The sequence below is a fragment of the Ovis aries genome, chromosome 11, assembly GCF_016772045.2.
Source record: "Ovis aries strain OAR_USU_Benz2616 breed Rambouillet chromosome 11, ARS-UI_Ramb_v3.0, whole genome shotgun sequence".
Taxonomy (NCBI): Eukaryota; Metazoa; Chordata; class Mammalia; order Artiodactyla; family Bovidae; genus Ovis; species Ovis aries.
This window is the reverse complement of record NC_056064.1, coordinates 60,433,233-60,457,498: the sequence shown is the minus strand read 5'-3', so window position 1 is coordinate 60,457,498 and position 24,266 is coordinate 60,433,233. Positions and strand designations below refer to the sequence as shown.

General features: G+C 46.6%; 1 long non-coding RNA gene across 1 annotated transcript; it reads left to right on the top strand.

Annotated features, from left to right (window-relative positions):
* Nucleotides 1-18,756: 18,756 nt before the first annotated feature.
* On the top strand, nucleotides 18,757-19,588 carry LOC114116944 (uncharacterized). Its single transcript, XR_003590784.3, has 2 exons — nucleotides 18,757-19,100; nucleotides 19,238-19,588. It is a non-coding gene; the product is annotated as an uncharacterized LOC114116944 (long non-coding RNA).
* The last annotated feature ends 4,678 nt before the right edge of the window (nucleotides 19,589-24,266 follow it).

Genomic DNA, 24,266 nt, shown 5'->3' with positions numbered 1-24,266 from the left:
CTCATGAAGTATTTAGCACAGTATTATTTACTAAGTTGATTTGAACAAAATCCATACATTTCATGGCCCAGAACTCTAAGAATCAAAGTGAGATGATGATTCTTTGTGACGGTCTCTTGAATAATTTGGATAAAGGTCATTAGCAGGACGTGGAACCGAATCATCTTTCCATTTAGAAATTACAGTCATGGAGCAGTGTGACTATTTTAAAACATAAAGGTGAGCTCAAAAGAGAGAAAGCAACAGCTTCAGATGCTAGAAATGAAGAAACTCAAATTCACAGTAGTAAAAAGGTCCAGAATTGAGGTTTTAACTCAATGTCAATGTGACCCTCGAGCCACTTAATGAGAAGCTGGAGATGAAATTCCTGTATAAATTAGGACCCAAAAGAGACTGTCAGTGTTTGAAGGCTCAGGATGTTGCCAAGCTTATTCTCTCGTAGTAGTCTCGGTTGGGTAGGGAAAGTAATCGTTCCCATGAAAATTCCAAGTCCCAGTCTTTGGAGGTCCAATTTTACATGTTGGGGGAAACTATAATAAACTAATGTTGATTCTTGTACAAGCAACTTTGATCATACATTATAACTTTGATCACTGATGCAAGGGAATATTGATTTAAGAAATAATGCATTCTAACGAAGAAAATTAAAATGTTGTGACATGAAAAAAAAGGGAGGTTGCAGTTGAAACATTCTGTGTTTCTCAATTCTGGTCTTTCTGAGAGGAGGTTCAATCACTGGTTAATTTCGGATATTGTAAAATCAAGTGTGCAAGTTAAAAATTTATAGTTGCCTGTTTGTTGCAACATTTAAGAACACTCAATTCTTTGATAGAAAATGGAAGACACAATTAATAGATACAAAGCTGTGTTGCTACAGAATACATGGATACTGAACACACAGAAAGGGCTGGAAGGACAAGGAAAGTAGATTCTTGAGACACACAAGACAGCAAAAATCCACGACTGTTTACTTTGGTCCCTTGTGTTCTCTGCTCAAGCCACTTGGATAAAAACCCGTGGATGCTCAGCAAGTTATCAGCGATGGGTTACAACTGTAGCTAGACATCCCAGTTGCTAAGTCTGGTGGAGAAAGGATGAACTGGCTCCAGACACGTTCCATCTGCTCTTCATCAATGCTGCTCCTCCCAGCCACAGTGTCAGCAGAGAAAGATGATGCACAAAAATGGGAGAGGGGCCGCAAGAGCATCTCCTAACGCAGGATCCAGGTAACCTGGTCCTTCCATCTCAACTGCAGCCCTCCCTAAGGACACCCTGCACATACTCTTTTCCTTTGCCTCTGCTGTTGGCTTTAAATGGATTCAGCAAACCACGGGCTTCCAGCATCTTAATTTGCTCTGTGAGCCTTCCTGAGCAAACCCCTTGGTAGTGACCTTGGAAGCTTCCATTGCATCATGAGAATTCCCCAGGGCACACCACTAAGGAGAGAGAAACATGTGCGCAAGTCCTGTCCGACTCTCTGCGACCCCCTGGACTAGCCCGCCAGGCTCCTCTGCCCATGGGATTCTCCAGGCAGGAATCCTGGAGTGGGTTGCCGTTCCCTTCTCCAGCGGCTCTTTCCATTGCAGGCGGATTCTTTCCTGTCTGAGCTGCCAGGGAAGCCCATATATCTATATGACTGTTCAGTTCAGTTCAGTCCAGTCCAGTCGCTCAGTCGTGTCCGACTCTTTTGCAACCCCATGAATCGCAGCACGCCAGGCCTCCCTGTCCATCACCATCTCCCGGAGTTCACTCAGACCCGCGCCCATCGAGTCCGTGATGCCATCCAGCCATCTCATCCTCTGTCGTCCCCTTCTCCTCCTCCCCCAATCCCTCCCAGCATCAGAGTCTTTTTCAATGAGTCAACACTTCGCATGAGGTGGCCGAAGTACTGGAGCTTCAGCTTTAACATCATTCCTTCCAAAGAAATCCCAGGGCTGATCTCCTTCAGACTGGACTGGCTGGATCTCCTTGCAGTCCAAGGGACTCTCAAGAGTCTTCTCCAACACCACAGTTCAAACGCATCAATTCTTCGGCGCTCAGCCTTCTTCACAGTCCAACTCTCACATCCATACATGACCACAAGAAAAACCCTAGCCTTGACTAGACGAACCTTAGTTGGCAAAGTAATGTCTCTGCTTTTGAATATACTATCTAGGTTGGTCATAACTTTTCTTCCAAGGAGTAAGTGTCTTTTAATTTCATGGCTGCAGTCACCATCCGCAGTGATTCTGGAGCCCGAAAAAATAAAGTCTGTCACCGTTTCCACTGTTTCCCCATCTATTTCCCATGAAGTGATGGGACTGGATGCCATGATCTTCGATTTCTGAATGTTGAGCTTTAGGCCAACTTTTTGCTCTCCTCTTTCACTTTCATCAAGAGGCTTTTAGCTCCTCTTCACTTTCTGCCATAAGGGTGGTGTCATCTGCATATCTGAGGTTATTGATATTTCTCCCGGCAATCTTGATTCCAGCTTGTGTTTCTTCCAGTCCAGCGTTTCTCATAATGTACTCTGCATAGAAGTTAAATAAGCAGGGTGACAATATACAGCCTTGACGTACTCCTTATGACTGTTAAAAAAAAAACACCTGGCATTTCTCAGACTGCAGTGGGCACAGAGGAAGAATTAAATTTGAGCCTAATTTAATTCCAAGTACATTACACATTTAATTATATATTTTCCTGTTTAAACAGCATTTGACATTTAAGAAATTAGAATTGCTATACCTGCACTTCTAAATTGAACAAAACAAGCATTGCTGAATTGACTTTCTTAAAGAACCACAAGAGTTTTTTTGTGTTTGTTTTTTTTTTTTCCTGAAATAGCACATTCTTCTATATGAAGAACTGGAATTTTTACTCTATACCCTGCCCACTCATCACTCTGCTCAAATTAGCATTTCAATTCCTCAACTCAGAGGTTTGCTGTTATTGTTGTTTCTATTTATAGCAGATGAAAACCAGTACTGATGCTATAAAAATAACATTAAGATACAAACTCAAAGCTCATAAGAAAAACTTTCTGTGCGTACTTAGATGCATAAGTTCTGTCCGACTTTTTGAGACCCCCGTGGACTGTAGTCCACCCAGTTCCTCTGTCCGTGGAATTCTCCAGGCAAGAATACTGGAGTGGGTTGTCATTCCCTTCTCCAGGGGCTCTTCCCACCCAGGGATCAAACCCAGGTCTCCTGCATTGCAAGCAGATTCCTTACTATCTGAACCACTAAGATACGAACACAAAGTTCTTAAGAAAAACTTTCTGAGCTGAGGGCATCTCTAGCTGGGTTTTCTATACAAAGTCCCTTAAGATTGACTTTCGAAATATCCTTTGACATTGGGGATGTAATTTTCTCTTTCCTTTCTTGGATTATCAGCTCTGCAGGCCACCCTTCCACAGAAATGCAAGCAGCTTTAAGAGGGCCCAGTGGAGCAGAACTGCCCTTGAAATGCTAAAATGAGGAAAACAGCTTGAGAATGTTATGAAGCTCGTCCTGACTGACGTGAAAGATATTTTCATCTGCACTCGCTCGGTGCCAGCTCCAGGCAAAGTCAGGGACACAGCACAGTGTACTGTAAAGTAATCCTGAATGGAGCAGGTGAGCCACAAACGGAGAATGGAAAAGTGAGTCAGACTCACCCCACAGCACCCTGAACCCATCCTCAAGAAGAACCGCCCCTCGCAAGAACTGGCGCCGTTCTGCTCCTGTTTCACAGCAAACCAGCTATGCCGTGAAGGCCTGCATTCTGTGCGGAGTACAGTATGATGTTCTCAGCATCGAAGCAGACGAAGAACGAACCGGGTTCTCAGTCCCAGTCTCTTAAGTTACTGATTTCTGCTGTGAGCCGCAGGAAAGGAAATTATCGTACAGGGAACGCTGAGAACTGGAGAGAGTGCCCTGCTCGTAAGGGCTTCGTTTAAACGCGTGACGGAAAGTTACTGAGGAAGAGTGTAGTCGCTGTGTTTGTGAAAATCTTTCTATGTCACTGTTTACTAACAAAAAGACACCTTTTGCTGCAAAATGGGTCAAGGCTTTATATTGAAGAAAGTCTTTGTGTGTGTGCGCGTGCGTGCCCTCAGTGGTGTCCGACTCTTTGTGACCCGCGCCAGGCTCCTCTGCCCATGGAACTCTGCAGGCAGGAATAATGGAGGGGGTTGCCATTCCCTTCTCCAGGGAATCTTCCCTACCCAGGGATCGAACCTGTGACTACATAAATCTAATTTATTCAGCTGGGACTGCTGAATGGAACACACAACCGGCCTTTTTTTTTTTTTATTTTTGGTTTGCATCTAACATGTTATGCTTTGCCTTATTTCTGACGCTGGGATCCTCTAATTTTCTAAACACAATTGAATTTCAAGCTTCAGTGGAAATAAAAACGCACCGGACTTACTACAGCTGGAGAAAACTCTTCCCGCTCCTATCCTTAAGCCGGACGCGGTCCCTTCTGAAATTAAAGTTTCATCAGGATGACAAAAAGTTTGGCATTAAACTAAAACGTGACGTTTGCTCTCCTGAACTGGCTTCTCTTTGATCTGACGCCTCTGTTCCTCATCTCTTTCTACAGAAGCACATTCAGAAGTAATTTATACGTATTTGCATCGGCCAGTGATAAATGCAAATACTCCAAAATCATTTTATGTTTTACCCTTACATAATAAATACCATCACGCTTTCATTTTTCAAGAAAAGGGTGGTTTTGTTCTGAAGCAACAATCTGTAGGTGTAAGGCCGGCCCCGGGGGGCCACGATGGGCCGCCCCTCCTCTCCCTCCCCGCAGCGGGGGAAGTCCCTAACGGAAGGCGCCTCCCAGATCGCGGGGACCAATGACGGCACATTGCACCAGCTCCAGCCGCCGCACCCCAGCCACGTAGAAGGACCTGTCAGCCCGAGACCTAGCCTGACCATCCCTCGCAAAGGACGTATAAAAGCCACCCCCAACACGGTCTGGGCGCGGACTTCCTCGACCTGCCTGGTTCGGGTCGGGAACCCCGCCCGGGAGCGCTTCGCCATTAAAAAGCCTGTTAGACACTGTTTTGGTGTCCTGGTCGTCTTTACCTAACAGTAGGCCTTTTGGTCTCTGAGCTACTTTACACTTTTAGGACCACGTGGGTACCCTAAAGAACTTCTGTCTCTTTGAGTTATAATAATCAAGTCTTAATGTTTTGGAAACTGAAATACTGAAAAGTTATTTGATTGGCTTGAAGACAGCACCAATGAACACACTGCATATTCACGTCAACATCATCCTAGTTTAATGAGTATTCTTTGAACATTATACCCTAAGAAATGCAGAGCTGACTCATTGGAAAAGACGCTGATGCTGGGAAAGTTGAGAGCTGGAGGAGAAGGGGGTGGCTGAGGATGAGATGGTTGGATGGCATCACCGATTTGATGGACATGAGTTTGAGCAAACTCCAGGAGATGGTGAGGGACTGGGAAGCCTGCCGTGCTGCAGTCCATGAGGTCACAGGGTCAGACACAACTTATTGACTGAACAACGACAAGAAACTACTATCCTAAAATGTCAGTTTGTTCCAGAGAATAATTAGGCACTAAACTTTGAAAGTGAATTTATCTGCTTTGATTTATTATACCTGAGTCTCAATAAAAGCCACAAAATGTTAAAAATTATAACACAATTGTCTCAGTTCTGATGGGCCAGCTTCTCTGGTTTATCCATTACCTTCACCTACAATATCAGAGTTTTTCCTTGCCTGACGTGTAGCCTGCCATGGACTGAGCCTGGTGGCCAAGAGTCAGACAGGACTGAGCGACTAGACACACTTGGCATGCACGCAATCTGCCTACAGAGCAGAGTCTGCCTCTGACAGAAATGCTTTTCTTCATTTTTACTGACTTTATTATGGACTCGATCATTGAAGAAAAAGAAAATAAAGATCCTCGATTACAAAAGAGCTGAGGTTCTGTACGTAACGCTACGCCCATGCTTTTTAAAAATGTATTTGCTGCTGTTATTTAATAAAAAACAGAAATGAATTTCTCACATACTGTGTTTTGGAGGGGCCCCTTCCTGGTTCATGGATGGCCATTTTTTAATAGCTTTTCCTTTTTTTTTAGGTCATGCTGCATGGCTTGCGAGATCTTAGTTTCACAACCAGGGATTGAACCTGGGCTGTGCAGAGAAAGAACAGAGTCCTAATCAATGGATGGCCAGGGAATTCCCATCTATGCTTATTTTTAAATGTTATATTGTCCCGTTGATTCAATAGTTTCTCCGACTCTCATTATTCTATCTTAATTAAATCCCCAAATTTCTTTTGACAACATTTTTAACAGCCTCCCCACAATTGGATATGAAGTATAGATTTTTTAAAAATTCAGGTTATCTTTTATAATAAAACTATCTTTGACATTTCCTAGAGGGCCTCTGGAAAAGCACAAAGGTCTATTACTTTATGAAAAGAGAGATGCTAGAAATAATTCGGTTAAGTTTGTTTGATGCGTTACAATAGGAAGAGTCGTGCAGGAATATTTCTCAAAGTGTAAGTGCACAGAGCCTAGCCTAGGTTAAATATGTCTAAGTATACTCTTATAAATATTCCTGAAATCAAATGGTTTATGGTTAAAAAAAAAAAAGGGCCTACAAATCTGTTAATGCCTTTGTTGATCATGTTTTACACAGAGAGTGAAAACACAGAGAGTGAAAATTCTCAAGAAGTAGTAATTTACTATTCCCTGATAGAGAAATCCAGTACTTTTCATTATAATATTATAGTTCAGTTCAGTTCAGTTGCTCAGTCGTGTCCGACTCTTTGTGACCCCATGAGCCGCAGCACGCCAGGCCTCCCTGTCCATCACCAACTCCTGGAGTCCACCCAAACCCATGTCCATTGAGTCGGTGATGCCATCCAATCATCTCATCCTCTGTTGTCCCCTTCTCCTCCTGCCCTCAATCTTTCCCAGCATCAGGGTCTTTTCCAATGAGTCAGCTCTTCACATCAGGTGGCCAAAGTATTGGAATATCATGGTTACAGTAATGAATTACTACCGTGGCTTGGATCAAAGTGGTGTGGAGGTGGTGACAAAGTCAGCTTTGAAGAAATGCTGAAGGTGGAGCCTACAGCTTCGTTCACGGGCTTCGTTCGTGAGAAAAAGAGGGGCTCTATGAACGCCGCCAGCTAAACATGGAACTCGGAAGGTCTCTGCATTTACTGAGTTATTAATACTAACTCAAGACCTGAAAGTCATTTTTCTCTTCTCTAGAGTTAATCCCAGTGTCCTTTAACCTCTATAGTCTGTGTCCTTAAGCCCCCATTCGCAATTTTAACAGCTTTTCTACACACCCAAAGTGTTCAGTGTAGCATTCAGACGGTGGCCTCCCAAACTCATCCTGGGACTGGAAGGAAAACTGATCAGAGTGGCAAGGACAGAGACAAGATTTCACAGCAGCTCCTCCTACATTTCTGATTTTCCCAAACTCAAGATGGACCTGAAGAGAAAAATTTCATTATGTTGGGAAACTCTGTGCCCTTGCCAGCACAGTGATTTTTTTTTTTTTTTTTTTTTTTTTTTTAGCCAAGCATGTGTTCATCCAGGACAGAAGATCTCTATTCCAAAGAGAGATTGCAACACCCTTTTTCCTTGTTCACCAGATGCGCTCCAGCCTTTAGGTCATGTAATAGCTAAACGGTCTTTCTCCAACACTGCTGCTGACTGATTAGTCACGACTTTGATCAGAGGAGTGCTTTCTCCAAGTCAGAGGGAATGGTTTTGGAATACAGACATAGAAGAAGTCCCAGAAACACAGATCTGTGGCTCAAAAGCCTTCACTTATTGCCCATGACAGTAAGTTATCGTATCTGTTTACTTACTGTTATACGGGCAGGCAGGTCTCATTTTATTGTGCTTCCCAGATATTGCACTTTTTCTTTTCTTTACAAATTGGAAGGTTTGAGGCAACTCAGCATCCACCGAAGCAATTGGTGCCATTTTCTCCAACAGCAATATTTAAAATTAAGCTATCTACATTATATATCATATTTACATAAATTACCTATTTGTTTTGGATGTAAAGCTATTGTGCACTTAACAGATAACAGTATCCTGTAAACATAACTTTTATTTTTAGATTTTGCGCTTTTATTTGCCAGTATAATTTAACTGCAAACACTTTTGATGTAAAAAATACATTTAACATCACAATCCAACAAGTGAAAGTCGCTCAGTCGTGTCTCTTTGTGACTCCATCGACGATACAGTCCATGGAATTCTCCAGGCCAGAACACAGGAGTGGGCAGCCTTTCCCTTCTCCAGGGGATCTTCCCAACCCAGGGATAGAAGCCAGGTCTCCCACATTGCAGGCGGATTCTTTGCCAGCTGAGCCACCAGGGAAGCCCAAGAATACTGGAGTGGGTAGCCTATTGCTTCTCCAGGTGATCTTCCTGACCCAGGAATTGAACCGGGGTCTCCTGCCTTGCAGGCGGATTCTTTACCAGCTGAGCCACCAGGGAAGCCCGAATCCAACAAACATACACACATATAAAAGTGAAACAAAAGTTGAATCAAAAACACCTCCCCTGAGTGTTATTTATGCTTTCTGAGACTTGTTTTTAAAGTAGTTTTACGTTTACAACAAAACTGATGGGAAGGTAGAGAAATTCCCCATATACCCCCTCACGTGCATAACCATTATCAACAGTTTCTTTCTTTTAAAAAAAAAAACAATTAATTTATTTATTTTAATTGGAGGCCAATTACTTTACAATATTGTGGAGGTTTTTGCCATACATTGACATGAATCAGCCATGGGTGTGATAGTTTCTTTTTAAAGCAGAGATGAACTGCATTGGCACTTCATAGCCACCAAGGTCCTCATAAACATGACTTTTATATGTACTGGAAATCCAAAACATCCATGTGACTCACTTTATTCTAATATTCGCTTTATTTTAGTGGTCGCATTATCCCTGAGGTCTGCCTGTCTTGGCAAAGTCAATCTGAATAAGCAGATCACGGATTCCCAGGACTTTCCCACTTGTGAAAGTATATTACCTCGAGCTGTGTTGATTAGCTGTGTTTACATTTCAGGAGCTAAAGAAACACTGCAGCCAACTGATTTGTTTGTACATATATGAATCAAAACTGAACATGACTTGACTTTCCATTTAAATATTGTGGCACTCAGGTTGGTTTTCTGTTGCATTAAATGTCAGGCACATTGTTAATTTACCAAATCAGTGTTCAAGTCTGTAACTGAAGTAATCTCTTTGATCATGTGTCCTTAAGGCAGGGGAATACCCTGACTTAATTAAAAAGAACGTCAGGTGATGAGTACGTCTTTTCAGAGAATGTCTCCTTGCAGATAGGGTGAATCAAAAATGACAACAATAATCAATTCAGTGAAATCTTAAGGTTAGAGGAAATATTTGTAATTTTAAAATGAATATACCATTCGTGTCATTAGGCAATGTGAGCTCATTACATTTGCTCTGATGGGACAAAAATAAGTTTTCTGATACCAACATAGCCCTTGATTTTATCCTGAACTATGATCTTAGGGAATTTTCGTAACTGATAACTGCTTCAGTTTATTTTTATCATAGTGAAACTGAGTCCCCCTAAAACAGAGTTCCCCTGCCAAGTCTATGATTAACCTCTTTATCCAAAACTGAATTCCTTTGCTTGTTGCACTCTGGTTCCCTGCAGGATTGAAGAGTAGCAAAGAGAGAGGGGGATTCAAATTGAGCAAGACCCTGCAGGGCCCACCTGGGTACAAAGCCTCCCAGGTGCCCCACATCTTGTTTGCAGAAAGAGCCGTTGATCTCTTGGGCCTTCTGAGCTCCAAGGAGCAGACTCCAGCAGTTAATAATTAGGGAGGCGAGGGAACTCGGAAACAAGGAAAAGCGGTCAGGAATGGCGGCTTAAACAGCAGTTCAGGGATGGGTGCAGTGGATAAGAACTCTCTGCCAATGCCGGGGTCGTGGGTTCGATCCCTGGTCCGGGAAGATCCCACACGCCGTGGAGCAGCTAAGCCCGTGAGCCACAGCTGCAGAGTCTGTGCTCTAGAGCCGGGGACCGTGACTGCTGAGCCCTCAGCCGCACTCCCTAGGGCTGGTGCCCCCCAACGAGAGAAGCCAGCCCAGTGAGAAGCCCATGCACCACAATAAAGAGGGTCCCCGCCCTCTAGAGAAAGCCCCAGCAAAGCAGTGAACACCCAGCACAGCCGGCAATAAACAAAAAGCAAAACTATTAAAAAACAAGAGCTCAGTGATAAAACAGACTCTGAGCTCCTCCTCTGGGGCATACAGAACAATCTGACACTTTTGAGTCGTTATGTAGATACTAAGTCACCCCCCTCCCTTGCCTCCCACCCCCCGCGCCACCCCCCAGGTGGAGGACGGTGCAGGCACACAGACCCCAGGTTGGTTGGGACAAAAAGGATGATGATTAAGATTCCAGAAACATCACCCTGTGACCTCAGTACCAACCAACTAGAAAGGCGTGCACCCTGCAAGCGTCACTGGAAATGCTGCCTTTAAAGAAAACCTCGCTTCTTCAAAAGCCATCGGGGAGTTTGGGCCTTCTGAACAGAAGCTGCCTGTCCTTTCTGGGTGGCCTACAATAAATACTGGGCTTCCCTTCACCACAGCCCAGGGTCAGCAGACTGGCTTTGCTGTGCACTGGAAGTGCCTGAAAGAATCTGCCTGCCAACGCAGGAGATGCGAGTTCTATCCCTGGGTCAGGGAGATTCCCCTGGAGAAGGAAATGGCAACCCACTCCAGGGTTCTGGCCTGGGAAATCCCGTGGACAAAGGAGCGTGGCCGGCTGCGATCCACTGGGCCGCAAAGAGTCAGACACGACTTAGTGACTGAAAACAACGAGCAGCAACAGAAGCGCCTGGAGATGCAGAGGCTCAAGAAAACAGCACCTGGGAAAATGCGAAGTGGAGTCTGCAGGGCACTCACTCCTCACTGCTCACAACTCTCCCACTGGCAGCAGTCCCACTCGCTGAAGATGCGTTAATAACGTGGGGGACATAAAAGAAGAAATGGCAAATCAGTGGATCGAAATAATGAAGCTGAACTTTCAGCTGCCCTACCTTTTCCCTCCTAGCCTACTTTACCATCTAAATAGCTAGACTTTGCAAAGCAGAGTGAAGGATATTTTATTTTAGCGTGTATTTCTATGTCATTCCATGGAACAAAGAAACATGAGCTGACGATGATGAAAGATATAGTTTGGATAAACTGCTCTACAAGGAAGGAATCCTGTTTAGAAGCTTATTACAGGCTGGAAGTGGTTGGCTGCAAGTTTCTTGCACCCCTGGAACAGGTTTTCTAGGAGCAAGACTGGCTTTCATCAAGCTATACGGAGGTTGTTAGAGAAGATGGAGTCAGAAGTGGCAGAAGAAACGTCGTCAAAGAATTTCTCTCCCTCGATGTCACGAGCAAGATAAAATGAACAAGGCAAATAAGTTCAACCAACCTTCATGGAACGCGATGTGCCAGGAGCTCTTTTAGCCAGGAAAGTCTCTGCCCTTGTGGAGCTTACCTTGGGAGGCAGCAGAGCAGAGGAGAATCCGTGAATCAAATGAAGGGGTATATGTGTGTTAGAAAGTGACAGATGCTAGGGAGGAGAGACGAAGACAAGGATTCCAAGAGCTTGGTCAGAGAAGGTCACTTTGGGGGGATGTGTGAGCAAAGGTTTAAAGAAAGAGAAGAGGCAAACCCTGAGGATACGGGGCGGGTTAGGGAGAGGGCAGAATAGAAGAATAAAAGGCCCCGAGGCAGGGAAACCCTGGAGAGCCTGGGGACCAGCAAGGAAGCCAGTGGGCCTCGATAAGAAGAGCTCAGAGGAGGGAATTGGACCAGGTTGCGGTTGGAACAGGGATGAGGACGCAGGCAGAGCCTAAGGGCCAACCAGGCCAGGAGAGGCTTCAGCTCTCCCTCTCTAAAGATGGGGGGGCGGGTCCACTGGGGAACTGAATGGAGCCTGTAACCTGACAGGTTTGAAAAGGACCGCCGTGCTGGGGATGGGGGAGGATAATTCAAAACAGTCAACAAGAAGGCTGCGCGAGAGGTAGGGCTTCAGTCCCCGGGTCGGGAAGATTCCCTGGAGGAGGAAACGGCAACCCACTCCAGTCCTTGCCTGGAGAATCCCATGGACAGAGGAACCAGGCAGGCTGCAGTCCATGGGGTCACAGAGCCACAGGACTGAAGCGACTTAGCCGCACGTAACAGAGAGAGGCATTTGGTTTAACTCCCGGGCTTCCCCACCCAGCCCCCTATAGCCAAAAAGCCATCCTGAAAAATCTCCCCCAGCCCTGAACCTGGATCAAGTTGAGTTGGTTCACTTTACTTTTTTCTCTGAGGATTAGTAAAACAGTTTCTTTTGGGTTCTGCACCCAATTCCAATGAGTGGGCAGGGGCAGGGTCCCCGTGACCAAGCAGCGCTCAGGGTGCCAGCCGGGGGCATTACGGTTAGGCCCAATCCTGACGCTACAGGCACACCTCCCTTATCGCACTTCATTATTTTCTACAAATTGAAGGTTGTTGGCAATCCTGCATCCAGCAAGTCTGCTGGCACCATTTTTCCAGCAGCATCTGCTCAGTGTATCTGTGCCGTGTTCTGGTCATTCTCACAGTATTTCAAAGTTCTCCATTATTATAATATTTGTTAGGCTGATCTGTGATCAGTGATCTTTGCTGTTACTATTGCAAAAAGATGATGACTCGCTGAAGGCTCTGGTGGTCGGTCACAATCTTTGATAACAATAAAGTACTTTTAAATTAAGGCATGTACTTTTTAAGGGCTTCCCACGTAGAACTGTGGTAAAGAATCCATCTGCCGACGCAGGAGACACAGATGTGGGTTTGACCCCTGGGTGGGGAAGATCCCCTGGAGAAGGAAATGGCAAGCCGCTCCCCGATTCTTGTCTGGAGTGGGCTACCGGCCATGGGGTTTGTAAGAGTTGGACACGACTTAGCGACTCAACAACAACAATACCTTTTTAAAGACATCGTGCTATCGGACATTTAGTAAACTGCAGCATAAACATAGCCTTTTATGGGAAACCAAAGATCCGTGTGACTCACTTTCCTGTGATAATCTAATCGATTTATTGTGGTGATCTGGAATTGCACCTACATTACCTCTGTGGTCTGCCTGTACCTTCTTGGAGACAGTGTGAGAGTCCATGGGATTCCACAGAGGAAGGGCTCTGTGCCCCAAGACTGCCTTCCACGTCAGGTGCCAACTGCAAGCCCTGCTGATCACCCAGGCTGTGGACCAACCGGCTATCAATCGGAGGGCTCCACATCCTCCTCCTGGGGTTCCATTAATTCGCTACAGTGGCTCACAAAACACTGGAAGCCCACTGGCTCACTAGGTTACTGGTTTATTACAAAGGATATTAAAGGACTGAGTCAGAGTCAGGGGATACACAGGGCGAGGCCCTGGGCAAACGGGCGGCAGCCCTCTGGGAGGCTGGAGCCTAGTGATACAAGCAAGCACTCTGGCTCTGCCACCTGAAAGCCCCCCTAACCTCCTCCTTGTTTTTGGCTTCTTGTGGAGGCTTCATACACAGGCACGGTTGATTAAATCTCGGGTCATGGGTGATCGAACTTCCTCTTCCCTCCCAGAAATCAGGGAGTGGGCCCGTTGGTTCCCCTGGCAACCAGCTTCCATCCTTAGGTGCTTTCCAAAAGTCACCTCGTTAACATAAACCCGTCTCCGTGAAAGAGGCTTGCCGTGAATAACAAGACGGCTGTTCCACTTTAATGCCTCTGAAAGTTTGGCAGGAACTGAGGACAAGACACTGAGCGTTATAACAAAAATGCTGCCGTGCTGCATCCAAGGGTCTGGGGCAGCAGTGAGCCGGGAATTGTGGATGGAGGACAAATACGTGTGAGAAATATATTTTGGTCATCCGAGGGGCCAAACATGTATATTTTCCGTAAATCATGATATTGCATGGCTGTCCAGGGTGAGGGAGTGAGATCAGAAGAAGGAACGAGGAGCCTCACTTGGGGACGAAGGCTCCAGGGCCATGCTCTGCATCTCAGAAACGGTCCAAATGTTGAATGAACAGGTATGATGCGTGGTGGGAAGAAGTCGAGAGGTTACCGCATTACATCAGGTGAGACAGAGGCACCCCAGCCTTCAACAGCCTTTTGCTGCTTCATATCTATGCAAACATCCTTCAAAGGGAAGAGGAATATAGCTGGCAAGGGGCACAGAGCCACCTTACAAGAGACGCAGCTCGAGAACAGAACACAGAGGGAGTTTTATTGACCAAGGAAAACCATCGCGAGGCTGGAAGTGTTAGTCGCTCAGTCGTGTCCGACTCTTTGCAACCCTGTGGACTGTAGCCTGCCAGACTCCTCTGTTCATAGGATTTCCCAGGCAAGAACACTGGGGTGAGCTGCCTTTTTCTCCTCCAAGGGACCTTCCCGACCCAGAAATCGAACCAGCTTCTTGATTCTCCTGGATTGCAGGGGGGTTCTTTACCTGCTGAGCCATCAGGGAAGCCCCTTTTATTTTATTATTTATTTATTTTTATTTTTATTTTTTTATTTTTTATTTTTTAATTTTAAAATCTTTAATTCTTACATGCATTCCCAAACATGAACCCCCCTCCCACCTCCCTCCCCATAACATCTCTCTGTGTCATCCCCATGCACCAGCCCCAAGCATGCTGTATCCTGCGTCAGACATAGACTAGCAATTCGATTCTTATGATAGTATACATGTTAGAATGCCATTCTCCCAAATCATCCCACCCTCTCCCTCTCCCTCTGAGTCCAAAAGTCCGTTATACACATCTGTGTCTCTTTCCCTGTCTTGCATACAGGGTCGTCATTGCCATCTTCCTAAATTCCATATATATGTGTTAGTATACTATATTGGTGTTTTTCTTTCTGGCTTACTTCACTCTGTATAATCGGCTCCAGTTTCATCCATCTCATCAGAACTGATTCAAATGAATTCTTTTTAACGGCTGAGTAATACTCCATTGTGTATATGTACCACAGCTTTCTTATCCATTCATCTGCTGCTGGACATCTAGGTTGTTTCCATGTCCTGGCTATTATAAACAGTGCTGCGATGAACATTGGGGTACGTGTGTCTCTTTCAATTCTGGTTTCCTCGGTGTGTATGCCCTGCAGTGGGATTGCTGGGTCATAAGGTAGTTCTATTTGCAATTTTTTAAGGAATCTCCACACTGTTCTCCATAGTGGCTGTACTAGTTTGCATTCCCACCAACAGTGTAGGAGGGTTCCCTTTTCTCCACACCCTCTCCAGCGTTTATTGCTTGCAGATTTTTGGATCGCAGCCATTCTGACTGGTGTGAAGTGGTACCTCATTGTGGTTTTGATTTGCATTTCTCTAATCATGAGTGATGTTGAGCATCTTTTCATGTGTTTGTTAGCCATCCGTATGTCTTCTTTGGAGAAATGTCTATTTAGTTCTTTGGCCCATTTTTTTGATTGGGTCGTTTATTTTTCTGGAATTGAGCTGCATACGTTGCTGGTATATTTTTGAGATTAGTTGTTGGGGAAGCCCCTTTTAAAAGGCATAATGTCTCTAATATCATAATATTTTTAAAACTCACATCTGCGCTTTAAAAAGAAAACCTTAAAGATGTGTTTCAGGAAATGAGCTTTCCTGTGGTAAAGAGATGTGAAGTCCAACAAGCCCTTCAATTTCACTGCCTTTTATTTTTCTTATACTAGATTCAATAAAATCTACTATTTTAATGACAATAGCATTTATGGTTACCATCTTTACAAAAGTAATTTCCTCTTTCAATCTACTCACCCATCATCAATATTTTGTCTATAAGTAAAAAAAGTATCCTGTGCATCAGTGATATATAGAACATTGATGAAGGCTGACAACAAAATTTTCAGAATACTCACATTTTTACATTTTTCTTGTCTAAATTAAGTCAAAATAGCATGGATAATTTTAAAGATTATTTTATTGTTCTTCTTATTATATTACTTATTTTTATTTTTTCGCTGTGTCATGAGGCACGTGGGATCTTAGTTCCCCGATCAGCGATCAAACCCAGGGACCCTGAATTGGAAGCACAGAGTTTTAACCACGGGACCATGAGGGAAATCCCAGCATGGATAATTTTTAAAAAGTATTATAGCAAAACAAATATGAGAGGATATTTACATAATTAATTGTAGGTGATGGAAATAAAGGCTGACCTGCACCCTGGACACACATAGCTCAGACGCATCAATGAGCCCCAAGCCTTCCGGTCAGTTTGAGGTGTTCCCCAGTTGGTAAAACACTCTCAGGTCCTGGCAAATCTCTTTAGAAGGCCACCATCCTGAGAGGCCCTGGAGAATGCCCACCAAGGTTTGCAAAGACAACGACCAGCATTCCATCAACAATAGCCAAGACCCAAGGTAACAAGGAAACATGAATAATATCCAGCAGAAATAGCCCCACAAATAGCCAGATGCAGCTTCTAAGACAAACATCCATAGCATTTAAAGGGATAAGTGACACGCTTGGAAAATATTTGCAGGCAACAGGCAAGTAAAAGCATGACCCTGCAGTTCTGAAAAAGGGCCAAGTGGCATGTCTCAAAATAAAAAAATATATATATAATGGCTGGAACTAAAAGCTCCATAGCGAATTCCCTGGTGGTCCAGTGGTTAAGACTCTTGCTGATTTTATTGCTGAGAGCCCAGGCTGGATCCCTGCTCAAGGAACTAAGATCCCATGAACTGCACGGTGAGGTCAAAAAATAAAAACAAGAAAAAAACCCGAAAACTCAACAGAGGTGTGAAGAAGCAGATAATGCAAATTAGAAGAATTAGTTCATGGGGAGATTGAAGCATTTACCCAGAATTTTAATTCAGAGTGAAAAAAAAAAAAAAGAAAAGTGGAAAATACAGAAAAGAGCTTAAGAAAGGTGGAGAACTCTGTGTTTGATTAGTTATAGAAGAAGAGAGAAGACGCAGAGGCCAGTTTGAAGAGGTAACGGCTGAGAATTATCCAGAACTGATGATAAGGTCACCAAGTCACCGACTCAAGTGTCTCAGGACATCCCAAGAAGAGTAAACAGAATAAGCATATATAGTCTTTTATATATATGTATAGTCTGTATAATATATATAGTCCATATAACATATATAAGAAAACTTAAGAATTTTTGCCTAGCTAAAAAGTTTATGACATTCTGACTCTATCTGTTGGACTTAGTATGAAGAGAATCCTAGATTTTAATTGAAAAAAAAAAAATAGATACACAACAAGCAACAAAGGCTTACTGTATGACACAGGGAACTCTGGTCAATATCTTGCAATAACCTACCATGGAAAATACTCTGAAAAATAATATATGTGTATATGTATAACTGGAACATTGTAAGTCAACTATCCTTCAATAAAATACACATATCAGAAAAGAAGAAGATAAGTGTACTCATGCATTTGAGTGTGTAAACTACAAGCTAGCTGGGGTTACCAGGCTGATTTCAAAAAAAACACATTTGTAGTTCGGTGTTCAGTCGCTCAGTGGTGTCTGACTCTGTGATCCCCAGGACTGTGGCCCGCCAGGCTCCTCTGTCCACGGGCTTCTCCAGGCAAGAATACTGGAGTGGGTTGCCGTGCCCTCCTCCAGGGGATCTTCCCGACCCAGGGATCGAACACACGTCTCCTCCCCAGACAGGTGGTTTCTTTGCCACTGAGTCACGAGGGAAGCCCACGGGTAGGCATGAGCACAGTACAGCCCAGGGCATAATTCCAGAACTTCTGAGATTAAGCTGCAGGCCAGTGTGGGATTCATCTTGATCTGATACCAGTGTGCCTCCTCCTTTATTGCTCAGGTGCCAGTCTTGTTTTGTGTCCTTGTTTACACTGATCTATGACAGGTCTGGTGGACCTATCTGCCAGTGCAGGAGACTTGAAAGAGGCGGGTTTGCTTCCTGGGTCAGGAAGATCCCCTGGAGGAGGAAGTGGCAACCCGCTCCAGCCTCTTGCCTGGAGAATCCCATGGACAGAGGAGCCTGGCGGGCTACAGTCCATGGGGTCGCAAAGAGCCAGACACGACCGAAGCGACAGCGTGCACGCTTGCACACGACAGCTGTCACGTCTTCGCTCCAGGAAAGGGCATCTTAGACTACAATGACTCAACGTTCATGCAGTCTTGAGGGCATTTATTGTTTGGTACCGTTTTCCAAACCTCCCTACCACGTTCATTCCCTTCCGAGTTCTCTGATGCAGCTGCTCGTGACCTTGGATGTGACGAGTCACCTAGATGGAAGGTGACGCCCAGGAAGCATCACAGAGACGGTTCCATCTCAGTGTAACCTTGAAACTTGCAGGCAGGCATTCCAGGAGCAAGGAAAAGACTGCAGGGGTTGAGAACACATTTTGCCTGGTCAGCAGGAAGGGCTCTTTGGAGGGTGTGCTGTGCCGTGCTTAGTCACTGAGTCATGTCTGACTCTTTGAGATCCCACAGACTGTAGCCCGCCAGGCTCCTCTGTCCACAGGATTCTCCAGGCAAGACGACTGGAGTGGGTTGCTATGCCCGCCTCCAGGGGATCTTCCCAACCCAGGGATCGAACCCGGGCCTCCCACATTGCAGGCGGATTCTTTACCATCTGAGCCTCCAGGGAAGGCCTGGTGGAGGACAGAGGGGCAGGTCAGTGCAGGCAGGGAGCGGATTAGCACCAGCCTATCAGGGTGAAGAGTGAGCGTTCCAGCCGGCAGGGGAAGGCGTGCAGTGGCGAGCAGTCGCTGGTGTGTGAGAAGGTTGGCGCAGCAATTCAGGCTTTATTTGTGCTTCAGCAACAATGGCAGCCCACTGCAGTCCTCCTGCCTGGAAAATCCCGTGGGCGGAGGAGCCTGGTGGGCTGCAGTCCATGGGGTCGCTAAGAGTCGGACACGACTGAGCTACTTCACTTTCACTTTTCACTTTCATGCATTGGAGAAGGAAATGGCAACCCAGTCCAGTGTTCTTGCCTGGAGAATCCCAGGGACGGGGGAGCCTGGTGGGCTGCCGTCTTGGGGTCGCACAGAGTCGGACACGACTGAAACGACCCAGAAGCAGCAGCGGCAGCACAGCTATGCAGGCGGGAGACTCCATCTGAGCGGGAAGAAAGACCACTTTAAGTATTAACTCTTCACTCCCCCCACTTCCACTTAACACAGCAATCTTTTAAACATATTTTTGGTGTGGACCCTTTTAAAAATCTTTATTGAATTTGCTACAATATTGCTTTTATGTTTTGTCTTTGTTTCTTTTTGAGGGGCTGTGTGGCATGTGGGCTCTTAGTTCTGCGACCAGGGATCGAACCTGCATCCTGTGCACTGGAAGGCGAAGTCTCAACCCCTGGAGCTCCGGGAGGCTCCCCCACTACGACCTTTCGCACTCCACCAACCCCTTCAATTCCTGTCTCGTTGCTGTGTTCTTCTCTTCGCCCCAGCCTCTCACTCTGCGGTGCTGACTTACTTACATGCACGTGTCCTCTACAAGACTGTAGACTTCTCTCTCTCTCTCTCTTTTGCATAGGTGATTTTATTACTGAATTCTTTGAAAAAGCAACTATACCCACTGCAAACCTACTGAATGAGAGGCTATTAAACCATTCACTGGGTTCTATGTGTGGGGCTGTGTTTGGAATTTCAAGCTCTTGGTAGGGGTTTGGCTCGTGGTTGCTACTGACACCGTTGATCAGTATGACTGTGGACGTGCTAAGGCAGATGTAAGCTTCTCGAGGGCAGGATAAGTACTGCAGTCACTTTCCTATGCTCGGTGTTCACCCCTAGGCCCAGAGGAGAGTAAGTGCTCAATACACTCAGCGCCACACCCGTTGTGTTTATTTGTGCCTGCTCTGCGTTTCCTGGGCTTCCCAGCTGGCCCAGTTGTAAAGAATCCACCTGCCAATGCAGGGGGCGTGGGTTTGATCTCTGGGTGGGGAAGATCCCCTGGAGAAGGAAATAGCAACCTGTTTCAGTATTCTTGATGGACGAGGAGCCTGGCGGACTACAGTCCGTGGGGCTGCAAAGAGTCAGGTACAACTGAGCACGCACGCACTACGGATTTCCGAGAAAAACTGCTAAACCCACTGAGCGTAGGACAGCGAATCAAACGGGGAAATCTCCCTGCCCCGGAGGAATCCACAAACGGGTTCCAAGAGACACGCAATAAATCAGGAAGGGAGTCAATTAATAAACGTGTACAATTTTAGGATGTCAGATGGTGATAAAGGCTACGGTAAAAAAAGATAAAACAGAATCAGAGGAGATGAACTAAGGGTGTGATTTGAAATTGGGTGGTCAGAGAAGGTTTCGCTGTGAAGTGGATCTCAGAATGCAGACGTGAGAAGTAAGAGGAAGCCAGGTGGACACCCGGGTGAGCCGGCGGGGAAGTTGCAGAGACAAGGAGCTGCCAGGAGGCCCCGAAGCAGGACGGGCAGGGTGTTCGAGTCGCAGCACAGTCAGTGTGGCTGGAACAGTGATGGGCAGAGGGAGGTCAGCTGGGGGGGGTGGGCAGTGGGGGAGGGCGGATGGGGCGCCCTTGCGGGGAGGCTCTGGGGTCACTGTAAGGACTCTGGCTTTTATTCTAAGCAGGACCCCAGGGACCCTAGCAGAATAGAGACTTGACAGAACTTGCTAATTAGGGCCTCCCCCCCTACCCCGCCCCCGGCAGTCCAGGGGTGAGGGTTTCACCTTCCAGTGCAGGGGGGTGTGGGCTGGCTCCCTGCTCGGGGGAGTTAAGATCCCACATGCCTTGGGGCCGAAAAACCAGAACCCAAAGCAGAAGCAATGTTGGAACAAATTCAACAAAGACTGAAAATGGCGCCCATCTTCCAGATGTGGGAGAGCTGCTGTAGGGTTATTCTGGTTGTTGGTGGGGCTGACTCAATAAAGAACTCTTCCTGCTGATCCCTGCCCCCCAAAAGATGGTCCACCTAGAAAAGTCTTTAAAAGAAAAAGCAAACAACAACAACAACAAAACCTTGGTAATTAAACAGGACAGCTCTGGCAACTTTAAGAGGGAGATAGGTTCTTTCAGGTAATGGACAGGAGGTTGGGCCAGTGTTTATCAGTGGATACTGAAAGAACTCTGGGGCCTGTGCACGGCCTCCAGGTGCTTTTCTTTGACTGGATTTGCTCCCAGTGAACCAGGGTCTCTGAGAGCAGGAGAGGAGCAGAGATGCCTCCGCTGGCAGGAGCGACTGCAAACTCGGGGCCGCTGCTCACAGAGACATACCCGGCGATCCTGTGATTCCCCGTCCAGATTACGACTCTTCCGAGAGTGAAAGACGTGCTATTTGGGAAAATATGCCAACTTCGTTTATCTTGGAGAGGCTGTCCACCATAGAGCTGAGGTTCACAATCAGGGGTGTTTCCCTCCAAAAGGTGGCTCAGACATTAAAGAACCTGCCTGCAGTGCAGGAGACCCGGGTTTGATCCCTGGGTCATGAAGATCCCCTGGAGAAGGGAACGGCAACCACTCCAGTATTCCTGCCTGAAGAATCCCATGGACAGAGAAGCCTCGCCAGCTACAGTCCATATAACAAAAACTTCACACGAGCTGACCTAAAAGCATTCTTTTAGTCCCCATTTAGGTTCTGGAATTTTTATCCTCCCCTTCTTTTTTTCCCCTGCCAGTTAAATGAAGTCACAGAATGAGGTGACTGCGATTGCCGGCTGTATCTGAGTAAGCCTGCTGGCTTCTGAGCAGCCAGAAACGGAGAGCAACATCTCAACAGCTGAGCTAATAAGAAATGAAAACTTTAAAACCAGCCCTGATTTTCTGCATTGGGGTCTAACAGACAACGGGTCGCTTCAGTCGTGTCCAACTGTCTGTGACCCTATGGACTGTAGCCTGCCAGGCTCCTCTGTCCATAGAGATTCTCCAGGCAAGAATACTGGATTGGGTGGCCAATTCTCTCCTCCAAGGGATCTTCCTGACTGGGGATCGAACCCACGTCTCTTGTGTCTCCTGCACTGACAGGCATATTCCTTAGGCCTGGGCCACCTGGGAAGCCCAAGGGGTAAGGGTGGAGGCTCTCAAACACTCTCATTTTCCTCTGTGATCTCATAATGGGGTACCAAGCTTTAGCAAAATGGACAAAAGCAGCTTTCTGCCTAAAATCCTGAGACCACAAGGTCCTGTTTTTGGCGGGAACTGTATCAAGGCTGGGTTCTGGTCCAGCCCCTCCCTGCTGGTGGCTTACACACAGGCACACCGGCCCATTTCCAGCTCTTTCGTAACAGGGGCAGCGGGCGAGCGAGCACTGTGTCCTTGGTCTGGAATGCTGCGGCAACAAGTTTGAGCAGGACTGTGCCCCCACGCACGGGGCCCTGCGGGGGAGCAGGTGCGGCCGCTCGGCCGCCAAGCTCAGCTCTCCCTCGGGTCAGATGTCTGGAAAAGGCAGGAAAACTGGAAAGGATCTGTGTTGCCTGAAACCCGCGGATTTCCACCTCCGATTATTTGTCAGGCAGCTACGAACGTGCTGAACACAAACACTGCCTCTACCTACGTCGCAAGGGGAAATAGTTGGCCCGTAAGGCACCCCTGGCGCCTTGAAGAATAAACAAACCCGTGTAAACATTTGAGGGGGAAAAAAAAAAACCCCACGAGCACACACACGGGGCTACTTCTGACTCCGGAGTTCCCCGCGCGCCGGCCGCCGTCACGGGCGTCACATGAGGCCCGCCCGTCTCCCCGAAGCACAACAAAACAGGGGCGCGAGGTGCCAGGGGAATTAATACGCTGTCCTCGGCCGACCTTCTCTCACTCCCGTCTGCAGGGAACAGGTGGTTCATTCCTGCCACACGGAGCTTCACGTCCCGAGCCTGCAGCCGGGACTCTGGATCCCAAGCCATCAGCGGGACACCCGTCTGCTCACGGAAAAGATGCTCCGGGTCCGAAGCGGGTGCAGCATCCTCCCAGCATCCCCCCATCTTCCACGGTCTCCCTGCTCATCACTGCTTGTCCGGGCTCGTCAGGCATTAATCGCCTAGGGGCTTCGTCGTGGTTGAGAATCCGCCTGCCAATGCAGGGGACACAGGTTCGATCCCTGGTCCGGGAAGATCCCGCATGCCCTGGAGCAACTAAGCCCGCGCCCCACAACCGCCCAGCCTGTGCTCGCGAGGGCGGGAGCCGCAGCTACTCACGCCGGCGCGCCTAGAGTCCGCGCTCCGCAGCAGGAGAGCCAGCGCCCCAGGAAGCCCTCCCACCGCAAGCAGAGAGCGCCCCCGCTCGCAACGTCTAGAGAAGGCCCTCGCGGCCAAAGACGCAGAGCAGCCAAAAAAAAAAAACAAAAACAAAAAACAACCAACAACAATAAGATAAAAGTAAAATTACATACAAAAGAGCAATTGCCTGCGTCCACTTTCAGAATCTCGGAATAAAAGTGACACGCAGCGGGCATCCCTTCTGAGGCTCCTCGAGGAGCCAGGGCACTTCATTATCTCGATGGGACAATGTGACTTTAAAATTTTTTTTTTTTTTTTTTTGCATTTGTAAAATTGAAGAGTGCTCATAACCTTCAGGGAAATTGGTCTTTGTTCTTGGAGTCTCGCAAGTGCACTGCATAAATTGCCCGTTCCAGAGAATAGAACTAGAAGAGGAGGGCGCATATGCAGCTTCCTGAAAAAACGATTTCACACGACTTGTTCCTCTGCTTCCAAAGCATTACACAGAATTGATGGAGTGGATACCTGGAAAAGCGTCCACCACAGCTCCGCTCTGCATCTCCCTTACGACTTATTTTTAAAATACTTAAAGGCTCAATTCATCTTTTGGAAGGCACTCTGATGTGGACGTTTGCTCAGCTCTTGCCGCAGAAACTTTTTTCCTTTGAGGGAATCTCAGTCACTGGGAACAGGGGATCTTAAAAATGCTTTATTTTCTTCACTTTCTATCTACTCCAAAGCAGCACTGACCATAAATGGCTGAAATAACTCACCCAGATCAATTAAAGTTGAAAGGCTAAAAGGCAGCCACTTCTAGCGGAGTACAAAGTGCAGCTTTATACCCCACAGCGTTGTGGTTGTGCTGTGTTTAGCCGCTCAGTCACGTCTGACTCTTTTGCGACCCCCTGGACTGTAGCCGCCAGGCTTCTCTGTCCATGGGATTTCCCAGGCAAGAATACTGGAGTGGGTTGCCATTTCCTATTTCAGGGAAACTTCTGGACCCAGGGACAGAACTGGAGTCTTATATTTCCGGCATTGACAGGCGAGTTCTTTACCACTGAGCCACCTGGGAAGCCCTGTATCTCACAATGCCTGGAGAAAATAGTCACAACATTATGCAAAGAGGGC